At 40.1% G+C, this 9468-nt stretch overlaps 1 protein-coding gene across 7 annotated transcripts in view; it reads left to right on the plus strand.

Moving 5' to 3' along the window:
• The first annotated feature begins 2373 nt into the window (after window positions 1-2373).
• Window positions 2374-9468, plus strand: part of R3hdm2 (R3H domain containing 2) — a 165851-nt gene continuing 158756 nt past the window's right edge. For 4 of the 7 annotated variants that reach the window (XM_029568803.1, XM_017800858.2, XM_029568806.1 and 1 more), the window contains exon 1: window positions 6906-7023. The gene's annotated coding sequence lies outside the window, so the exon portion shown is untranslated. Of the gene's footprint in view, window positions 2391-6905; window positions 7024-9468 lie in introns of those variants that run through there. The other 3 variants (XM_017800856.2, XM_017800859.2, XM_029568805.1) reach the window with 1 other exon arrangement.

The following is a 9468-nucleotide window of genomic DNA, read 5'->3' on the forward strand; positions in this document are numbered from 1 at the left end:
TGTGTATGGAGGACAACTTGAGTCGGTTCTCTTTTTACAGTGTACATTCCAGGGATGGAACTGAGGTCATTAGGCTTGGTAGCAAGCACCTGTATCCCGAAATCCATGTTGCTAGCCTTTCAGTGCTGTTTTTTTTTTTTTTTTTTTTTTTTTTTTTTTTTTTTTGTTTTTTTTTTTTTTTTTATTTGGTCTTTTTGAGACAGGGTCTCCCTGTAGCCCCCAGCTGTCCCGGAACTCACTATGTGAACCAGGCTGGCCTTGAACTCACAGAGATCTTCCTGTCTCTCAAGTGCTGGGATAAAAGGCATGCGCCATCACGCCTGGCTCAGTGCTGCTTTTTAAGATTGGATTGAGTCAAGTATGGTGGCAGTTGCATATAATCCCAGCACTCAGGAGGCAGAGGCAGGAAGAGGAAACAAGTTTGAAGCCAGCCTGGGTCCAATGTTGAGACCCTATCTCAAAAACAAAGGGGGCGGGAGTCGGGAGGATAGGGAGAGGAGAGGAGAGGGAAAGATTTGATAAAGAACTCTCTCCCTTCATGGAATGTGTTACCTACTTACAAGTTAGAAAAATAACTAGACTTGTGGCTTGAAGATGTGTGCATGAATATAGTTGGTGGATCTAATTTTAGACTTTTTTACACAGTGGCCTGAGTATTTTCCTTTAGCTGTATTCTTCTCATGCTCTGTAGAAAACATTCCATTTGATAGTCTTTTAATGACTCCTTTTTTTTTTTTTAATCTTTTTTTTTTTCTTTTTCGTATTTTTTAGACAGGGTCTTTCTGTAGCCCTACCTGGCCTGGAACTTACTATGTAGACCAGGGTAATCTTGAACTCACAGAGATCCACCTGCCTCCTGAGTGCTGGGACTAAAGGCATGTGCCACCATGCCCAGCTTTTTTTTTTCTTTGTTTTGAGACAGGGTCTCCCTGTAGCCCCAGCTGGCCTTGAACTCACAGACATCTGCCTGCCTCTGCCCCGTCTCCCTGCCCCAGTTCTGGAATTAATGGCATGGGCCACCATCCCCGGCTAGTTACTCTTTTTATTTTCCTCCAGTCTTTTTGAGACAGGGTCTCCCCATAGCCCCAGCTGTCCCGGAACTCACAGAGATCCTCCTGCCTCTGCCTCCTGAATGCTGGGATTAATCATTTTTATTCTTACCATCATTCCTGCTATAGCGGTATAGCACCTGTCCCATCTTGCCATTGAAGTTACTGTCTATTCCTTTTTGACTTTATTTTTAAAAGCAGATAGGAAAAATTCCTTAAAATTTTAAAAAGATTTATGTGTCTGAGTGTTTGCCTGGATGTATGTATGTGTACCATGTGTGTGTCTGGTCCGGAAGAGAGCATCAGATCTCCTGGATGTGGAGTTACAGACAGTTGTGAGCTGCAGTGTCGGTATTGGGAACAAAACCTGGATCATTTGCAAGAGCAGCAAGTTCCCTTAACCATTGAACTATTTCTCCAGCCCCAGGAAAAATTTCATAATTTGACCTGACTTTTCTTTGAGTTCCCTTAACATATTTTTCTTCAACACTCAAAATGTTGAAATCTGTTAGTTATGGTAAATAAGGATGTAGCTCAGGTTTTTTGTTCATTTGTTTTGAGACAGTCTTTTTGTATACCCCAGGCTTGCCCATGTCTTCCTGCCTCAGCTGCCTTAGTTGCTGGGATTACAGACCTGTGTGCCACCACACACCTGGCCAGTTCTGATATAATGCACAGAATAAGCTGTTTTGTCTTCGTTAACCAGTTTGTTATGATACTTAGTCCATTATGTTCCTTGTGTGCATGCTTTTGGTATATTTCATTCAATAGCAACATTTCTAGTACAATTTATTACTATTTTATTAATTTATTGTGTGGCACTTAGACCTTCCTGCCATAGTGTGTGTAGAGAGATCAGAGGACAACTTGGGGAAATCAGTTATCTCCAGCCACCTTTATGTAGGTTCTGAGGATTGAACTCAGGTGGTCATCAGGCTTGCTTGGCAAGTGCTTTTACCTGCTGAGCTATCTTGCTAGTCCCTGTTGTAATTTTTTGAGGCAGGGTCTCATGTAACACAGGCTAGTCTCAAACTCGCTACGTAGCCAAGGATGACTTTCAACTTCTGATTGTCCTGCCTCTTAACCTCTTGAGCCCTGTGCCTACAGCTATGTACCACTGTGCCTATTTTTTATTTTTAGGTGTTCTGGGGATTGAATCAAGGCTTCAAGCAAGTTAGGCAAGCTCTCTGCCAACTGAGCTACATCCCCAGTCCTATATTGCCCTTTAATCTAGAACAGTTCTTTTTCCCTTTTGTTTTTTTCATTTATTAATATTTTATAGAGCCTAGACCAGTTATTTTAGAGAAAAGTCTACAATTTGGATTTGTTATTGAATTCAAGGTAAGCATTAGACAAGAATACTTTGTGGGTGATGTCATATGCACATGTCACTTATTGATGACCTTAAGTTTGGCTTACTTTGCTAAATTGCTGCCTTCTAGATTTTGTTGTTGTAAATGTGTCTTTTTCTCTTTGTAATTAAGGAACATTCTCTGTTAGGTGGGCATGGTGGCATGGTGATTTCCACTACTCAGGATTTGAGACCACCAACACAATGAGACTTTTGTTTTGGAATAAAGCGAAGGGATGAGGAAAGTGAAAGAGAAGACTGATGACATTTAAAAAATTTTCCTTCCTCCCCTGCCCCCCCCCCTTTATATGAGACCCCCAGGGTCTCTCATAGCCCAGGCTGGCCTGGAACTTTGTTTTGTTTTGTCTTTGGTCTTTTGGGACAGGATTTTTCTGCAGCCCTAGCTGCCCTGGAGCTAGCTATATAGACCAGGCTGGCCTCAATCTTAAGAGATTCCTTGGCTCTGCCTCTCGAATGCTGCGATTAAATACTGGGCCATCATGCCCGGCTACCACCATTTTATGCAGTGCAAAGGATCAAAGCCTGGGCTTCAAGCATGCTAGGCAAACACTACAAACTGAGCTGCATTCCTTGCCCTATTTATTATGTCTGGCTTTTTTTTTTCTCTTGGAGACAGTTTCAGTGTATGGCCCTGGCTAGCCTCAAATTGTCTAACCTTCTGCCTCAGATTGATTGATGCTGGGATTGATGAGCCACCATATCTGTCTATACTTTTGAGATTTATGATTTTTGTATTCTTCAACTTTTTTTGGTGGTTGTTATTTTGAGACAGGTTTAATGTAGTAGCCCAGGTTATCCGCAGATTCACTGTGTAGCCAAAGATGGCCTTGAACACCTCATGCTTCCACCTCCTAGGTGGTGAAATTATAGATGCCTTTGTCATTGGCATCTGTTGATGAGTCTTGTCTAAATCTTTTATTATGTTAGTGATTTTAGAATGTTGATTTTTTTGGATATATCTCACTCCTTTTATATATATATATGGGCTAGTCTGAGCTTTTCTTTATATATTTCCCCCCCCCTTTTGGTCTTTTTGAGACAGTTTCCTTATAGCCTCAGCTGACCTGGAATTCACTATGTAGACCTGGCTGGCCTCCAACTCAGAAGAGATCCTCCTGCCTCTGCCTCCCCAGTGCTCAGATTAAAGGCGTGTACCACCATGCCCAGCTCCTTTATATATTTCTGAGCTAACATTGTTCTATGGAATGCTTAACCTCCTTTTTATGTTTTGGTGGTAACTATAGCGTCTATATTGTTAACATTCTTTTATTATGGGTTCTCCTATGAGACCCTGTCTCAGAAAAATCCAGAGTGCATGGCTGTGACACCCAAGGTTGTCTTGTGGCTCCACATATATATGCACACATGTGTGCATGCATTCCCCCAAGGTGTACACACATAAACACATGCATCTGTACATACACCATACTCCCCCCAAATGCAATGATTTATAATCCTTACCTGCTGATGTTAAAAGTACTAACAGTATTGACTATTAAAAATACTAAAATTTGTGGGGGGGGGTTGGAGAGATAGCTCAGGAGCTAAGTATATACTGCTCTTGGAGAGGACCTTAGTTTAATTCCCAGCACCTATGTCAGGTGGTGCATAACAGCCTGTAACTCTAGCTCCAGGAGGCCTGATGCCCTCTTAGGGTATTGTACTCTCATGTATACACACACATATATTATTTAAATTTTGAAAATCTAAAGAAAAAAACTCTAAAATTTGGCCAGTGAAATAGCTAAGTAGGTAAAGGCCCTTCCTGCCTAGTCTGATGAGGTCAATCCATGGAACTCCTATGGTGGAAGGAAAAAAACTGATTCCTGCAAATTGTTGTTTGACTGCTGCATGGGCATGCCATGGTATGGGTGTCCCCCCCACCCCCATGAATACAGAAATGCAAAAAAATTTAAAATATTAAAATTATTCTCAATATGGTTAATAAACTCCCCTTTAGGCTGGCTTTTGTCCTTCTGACATGCCACTGTCAAGTTTTGAGCACTTCTGTACTTTCATGCAAGATATTTTCAGTTAATTTTGTACTTTGCTTGCCCCTGACCTGAAATCAATCACTTCTGAAATAATCTTGATTGCTTTAGTGGGTTCCTTCACAGGGAAGACCTCCTCCTCTTCTCCTCCTCCTCCTCCTAAATATATAGGACCAACTATTTACAGTTTAAAAAAAAAAAAGAATGACTTTCAGGCTCAGACCTTTTTGTATCTTCCTGGATATACTTAAGCAATAAAGTATCTTTCTTCCTTCTTTTTTTTTTTTTGAGACAGGGTCTCACAATGTAGCTCTGGCTGATTTGGAACTAGGTATGTAGACCAGGCTGGCCTTGAACTCACATAGATCTGCTTGTCTTGTAACCTTCTCTCTCTGTCTCTGTCTCTGTCTCTGTCTCTCTCTTTCTCTCTCATATATAGTTTTTTTTTTTTTAAAGTAGAGCAAACATAGATTTATCAAGGAAAAGTGAAAAAGAATGCCCAAGAGTGGGAGTGCTCCAAAGGAGGAACATGGTCTTTCCTACTCTCAAGTAACCCTGGTTGCAGTCATGTTTACTTCCCTCTTTGTAGCTTCTGTTACCTAAATTAGAGTCTTTCTTAGGGAAACTTCTAAAACCAGGCCTTTTGTTTTATTTTATTTTATTATTATTTTTTTACTTTATGTGTATGCATGTATTGCCTGCACGTAGGTAAGTGCACCCGTGTTGTGCAGTGCCCTTTGAGGACAGAAGAGGCCGTCGGATCCCCTGGGACTGGAGTTATGGATGGTTGTTAGTTGCCATGTGGGTGCTGGGATTCAAACCTGGGTCTTCTGCAAGAACAACCAATGTTCTTAACCGCTGAGTCATCCCTCCAGCCCCAAACCAGGCCTTTTGTAACTCATGTTTTGAACCTGCATCTTGTATTCCTCTGCATATGTTTTACATATTGGTACATGAATGTGAATGCAGTCTAGAAAACTCACATGCAGTCAAGGTGTTTTTTGCATTGAACATTTCTGTTGGAGTGTAGCATTTGTGTGTGTGTGTGTGTGTGTGTGTGTCTGTGTGTGTGTCTGTGTGTTCAGGAGTTTATTCTCTCTTTCCACCTGCGTGCCCTAGGGATCAAATTCAAATTGTCATTCTTGGTGGCAAGTGCCTCTACCTGATGAACCGTTTCACTGTTGGTTCTGGGATCAGTTATTTTATTGCAGAGCTGTCTCTTATTTTTCTTTTTTTTTTTTTTTTTTGACAAGATTTCACTATATATATTCCTGGCTGGCCTGAAACTCACTATGTAGGCCGAGGTGGCCTCAAACTTGTGACGATCCTCCTGCCTCAGCCCAAATCTCCTATGTTCCAGAAGCTGGAGAATATACTGCTTTCTTATTCCACATCAAATGAGACATGTCAGTCCATCCACAAAACATTTTACACTGAAAGTGAAACTCACTAAGCCCATCTATTCATTAGTTGCAGAAACAAAAAAATTCTATGGTAGTGCTGTGTTATTAATATGTTCTTTTTAAATATTTTAAAAATTCTCTATTAGCCTTTTGGAAAGAATACAGAATATTTTTTGGAAGGGGGGAAATTATTTTATTTATTAATTTTATTTGATGTGTATGAGTGTATTGTCTGCATGTATATAAGTGCACCCATGTCATGCACTGCCCTCAGAGGTCAGAAGAGGGTGTTGGATCCCCTGGAACTGGAGTTATGGATGGTTGTTAGTTGCCATGTGGGTCCTGGAATTCAGACCCATGTCTTCTGCAAGAATAGCTAGTGCTCTTAACCACTGATCCAACTCTCCAGCCCAGATGATATTTCTTTTGAAAGTTTTGAGACAGGGTCTCATGTAGCCTGTGCTGGTCTTAAACTTGCTGTGTAGCTGAGATTGGCCATCTACTCCTGATCCTCTTACCTCAGTCTCCCAAGTACTAGGATTACCAGGTGTGAGTCACAACATCTGGCTAGATAGTATTTTAGTTAACCCAATTACTAATCTATCAGTTGGTTTTATGTTTATGTATTTTTTTTCTTTTATATGGATGACTACGCTAAGATACTAAAGAAATTAGCTGCTTGAATAAATTTAGAATTGTAATCTCTGGGGAATTTTTTTTTTTTTTTTGGGTCTTTTTGAGACAGGGTCTCCCCTTGAACCTTGAACTCACTCTGTAGACCAGGCTCTCCTTGAACTCACAGAGATCCACCTGTCTCTGCCTCCTGAGTGCTGGAATTAAAGGCTTGCACCACCATGTCGGGCCTATCTCTGGGGATTTTAATAGTTAATAGATAGTACTCAGCTTTTCAGAGTAAGAAAGAAGATGGGCAACTTCAAATTAATTTTTGTACTGTCGTCCAGATCACTTAGACATAGAATCCAGTGAAAAGTCAGAGCTGTTTTGAGAATTTTAATTGACTACTGTGTTGTTGAAAGCTTGCTAAAACCTGGGCTCAGTGTGGTGAAAGATTCTTTTTTTCCCTTTTCAGGTCAATTGCCAGAGGCTATCTACTGTCCTTCCTCAGTGTCTCCAAGTTACTCTAGATAAATATAGTTCTTAATACTTCACCTGGATGCATGAGGCAATACATCTGTGCTAGAGATTAGGTAAGCAGTATACTTGGGTGTTTATGGGTAAATTTTGTGATTTTGGAATTGTTTTGTGAGTTCAGAATAAAGCTAATGTTCAGTTACTTTGAGGAGAAACCTATTTTGTATACATTTAGCTGTCTATGAAATGTTAAGGTCTGAAGTCAGGCTTGGTGGCTCACACCTTTAATCCCAGCACTTGGGAGGCAGAGGCAAGCGGATCTCTGTGAATTCAAGGCCAGCCTGGTCTACATAGTGAGTTTCCAGGTCAGCTGGGGCTATAGGGAGACCCTATCTCAAAAAGACCAAAAAAAAGAAATGTTATAAGGTCTGTTGATGTACTTGTGTAGGAACTCAACATAAGAAAAGGTGTGAAAAGGAGTGATTAATTTGAGTAAATAATTTAATCTAAATATAATTTAAATAGGGTAACATTTTATAGTAAATAATGATGTTTAATATATCATTTGGTAACTGAAAAGGTGAGACTTGCATAGCAAAAAATTTTAGGGACTTTTAAAAGTGCAAAAAATTTATTATAAGCTGAGAAGAAAAACCAATAAAAATAGAATGTAGTATTACTGTGACCCTAGATTTATACACATGGTGGGATGTAAAAACAGAACAAAACAAAAAACCCTATATAGTGTTTTTGTTGAATTAAGTGTATGTACAGTTTTTCCTTTACTTTGCTTCTATTTGGAGATTACGTAGATTAGCTTTATTTGTATATTTACTTGCTTGCTTACTTTACTTTTTGAGAATGAGGCTCACTCTGTAGCCCAAATTGGCCTGGAACTTGCAACAGTCTTCTCCTTCTGCCTCCTGAAGGCTGGGGTTATAGGTGAATGCCATCATGACTCGCTCCACAGCTTTCTTCCTGGAAAATTTCAAACAAAGGCAGTGAGACTAAAGAACCTCCATGTGCAGTGTCACGGCCATCTCACACGACCGTCTCACACGACCGTCTCACACGACCATCTCACACGACCGTCTCACACGACCGTCTCACACGACCGTCTCACACGGCCGTCTCACACGGCCGTCTCATGGCTAATCTTACTTGATCTGTAGTAGTACCACCTTCCTTTCTGATCATTTGTTTATGTGAATGCATGGGTGTACATGTGTGTGAGCACTCCACAGGTGATGTGCATGTATGTCTATGTGTGTACGCTTCAGGAATCTATTTATTTATTTATTTTTTAAAAGAATATTTTATTGAGTACAAGGGGGTAGCAAACTGGGCAGTAACTAGTGTATAATCTTCAGCCTTCTTTCCATTTTTTAAAAATTATTTATTTAATAACCATATAATTAGAAGAAGCATTTCATTACAACAGCATTGACACATTCAGTAACAATTTCCAGAGCTAAGATGCATCTCTTTCAAAATTGGCTGTAAATTTTTAGGTTTACAGTTGAATTGATACAGTTATACAATATTGTACTCTGTATAAACCCTATAAGACATAAAATTAAATGAGATTTTAAACTTTAAAAAAGATCTCCATTTCATTATTAAAATAGTTTCATACAGAAAAATTCATTTTTAATACAATTGACACTAAGATGCACATGTGTTTCTAATCTCTATATATCTGATTATTACTAGTCACAGTCAGTTACTTTCTGAGCTCCTTGGCATCTGAGCATGGATATAAAGTCATCAGGTAGATTTCAATGGTAATGTTTTTCACATCTACTAATTATTAAGGAGCAAATTTTTATGGTTTGAAGAAATTTTTTTCTTTTTTAAATTTATTTATACACCCACTTCCCAGTAGCACTCTCCCATAACCTCCCTCCCCCCCCAACTAGAGCCCTTATACTCTGATAGCCCTGCTACTGTCTGCTGTGTTGTCGGCACCCTCAGCCATTCCCCACTACTTGCCCTTCTGGTGAATCTAGTCAGCCTATCTAGAGGTCTTTGTTTTAGGAGGGTCAGCTGTTCTTCATCTAGTGGTAATCAGTTGTCTATATTTCTTTGGATAAGATTGGGGTCTGCTGTTCATTTTCCCAGTTCTGTGCTGGGTGACTATCTGGGAATCCCTTTGGCCACCCTGGTCATCAGCTCAAAAGAAGATATCGTTTGCCTGGCATTGTTGCTTGTTATATAGCCTTTAGCTGTACATATGGACTCTTATGAAATTATGTTGGCTCATTTAATCTTTGGTTATACTTTCCTCATACAGTTGGTCCAGATAAAACGATTTATTTTCACTCTTAAGGTCATTTGAGAATCTGTTCCTCAGGGGTCACATGGGCTTGGGAGGAGCCCCTGGCTCCTTTCTTTTACCAGTTTTCCCTATGTGAAGATAAGTCAAAGGTCCTGCTCAACCATGGTTGGCTTCACTTGGAAGCATGGAGGAAATCATTCCTCTATGTTGACCCTCCTTTTTATAGACTGTTCACTGGTTCAGGTCCATCTGGTGGGGTCTCCTCAGCCTCCTTGATCAAGAG

Source organism: Nannospalax galili, unplaced genomic scaffold (assembly GCF_000622305.1).
Source record: "Nannospalax galili isolate Female #2095 unplaced genomic scaffold, S.galili_v1.0 scaffold340, whole genome shotgun sequence".
Lineage (NCBI taxonomy): Eukaryota > Metazoa > Chordata > Mammalia > Rodentia > Spalacidae > Nannospalax > Nannospalax galili.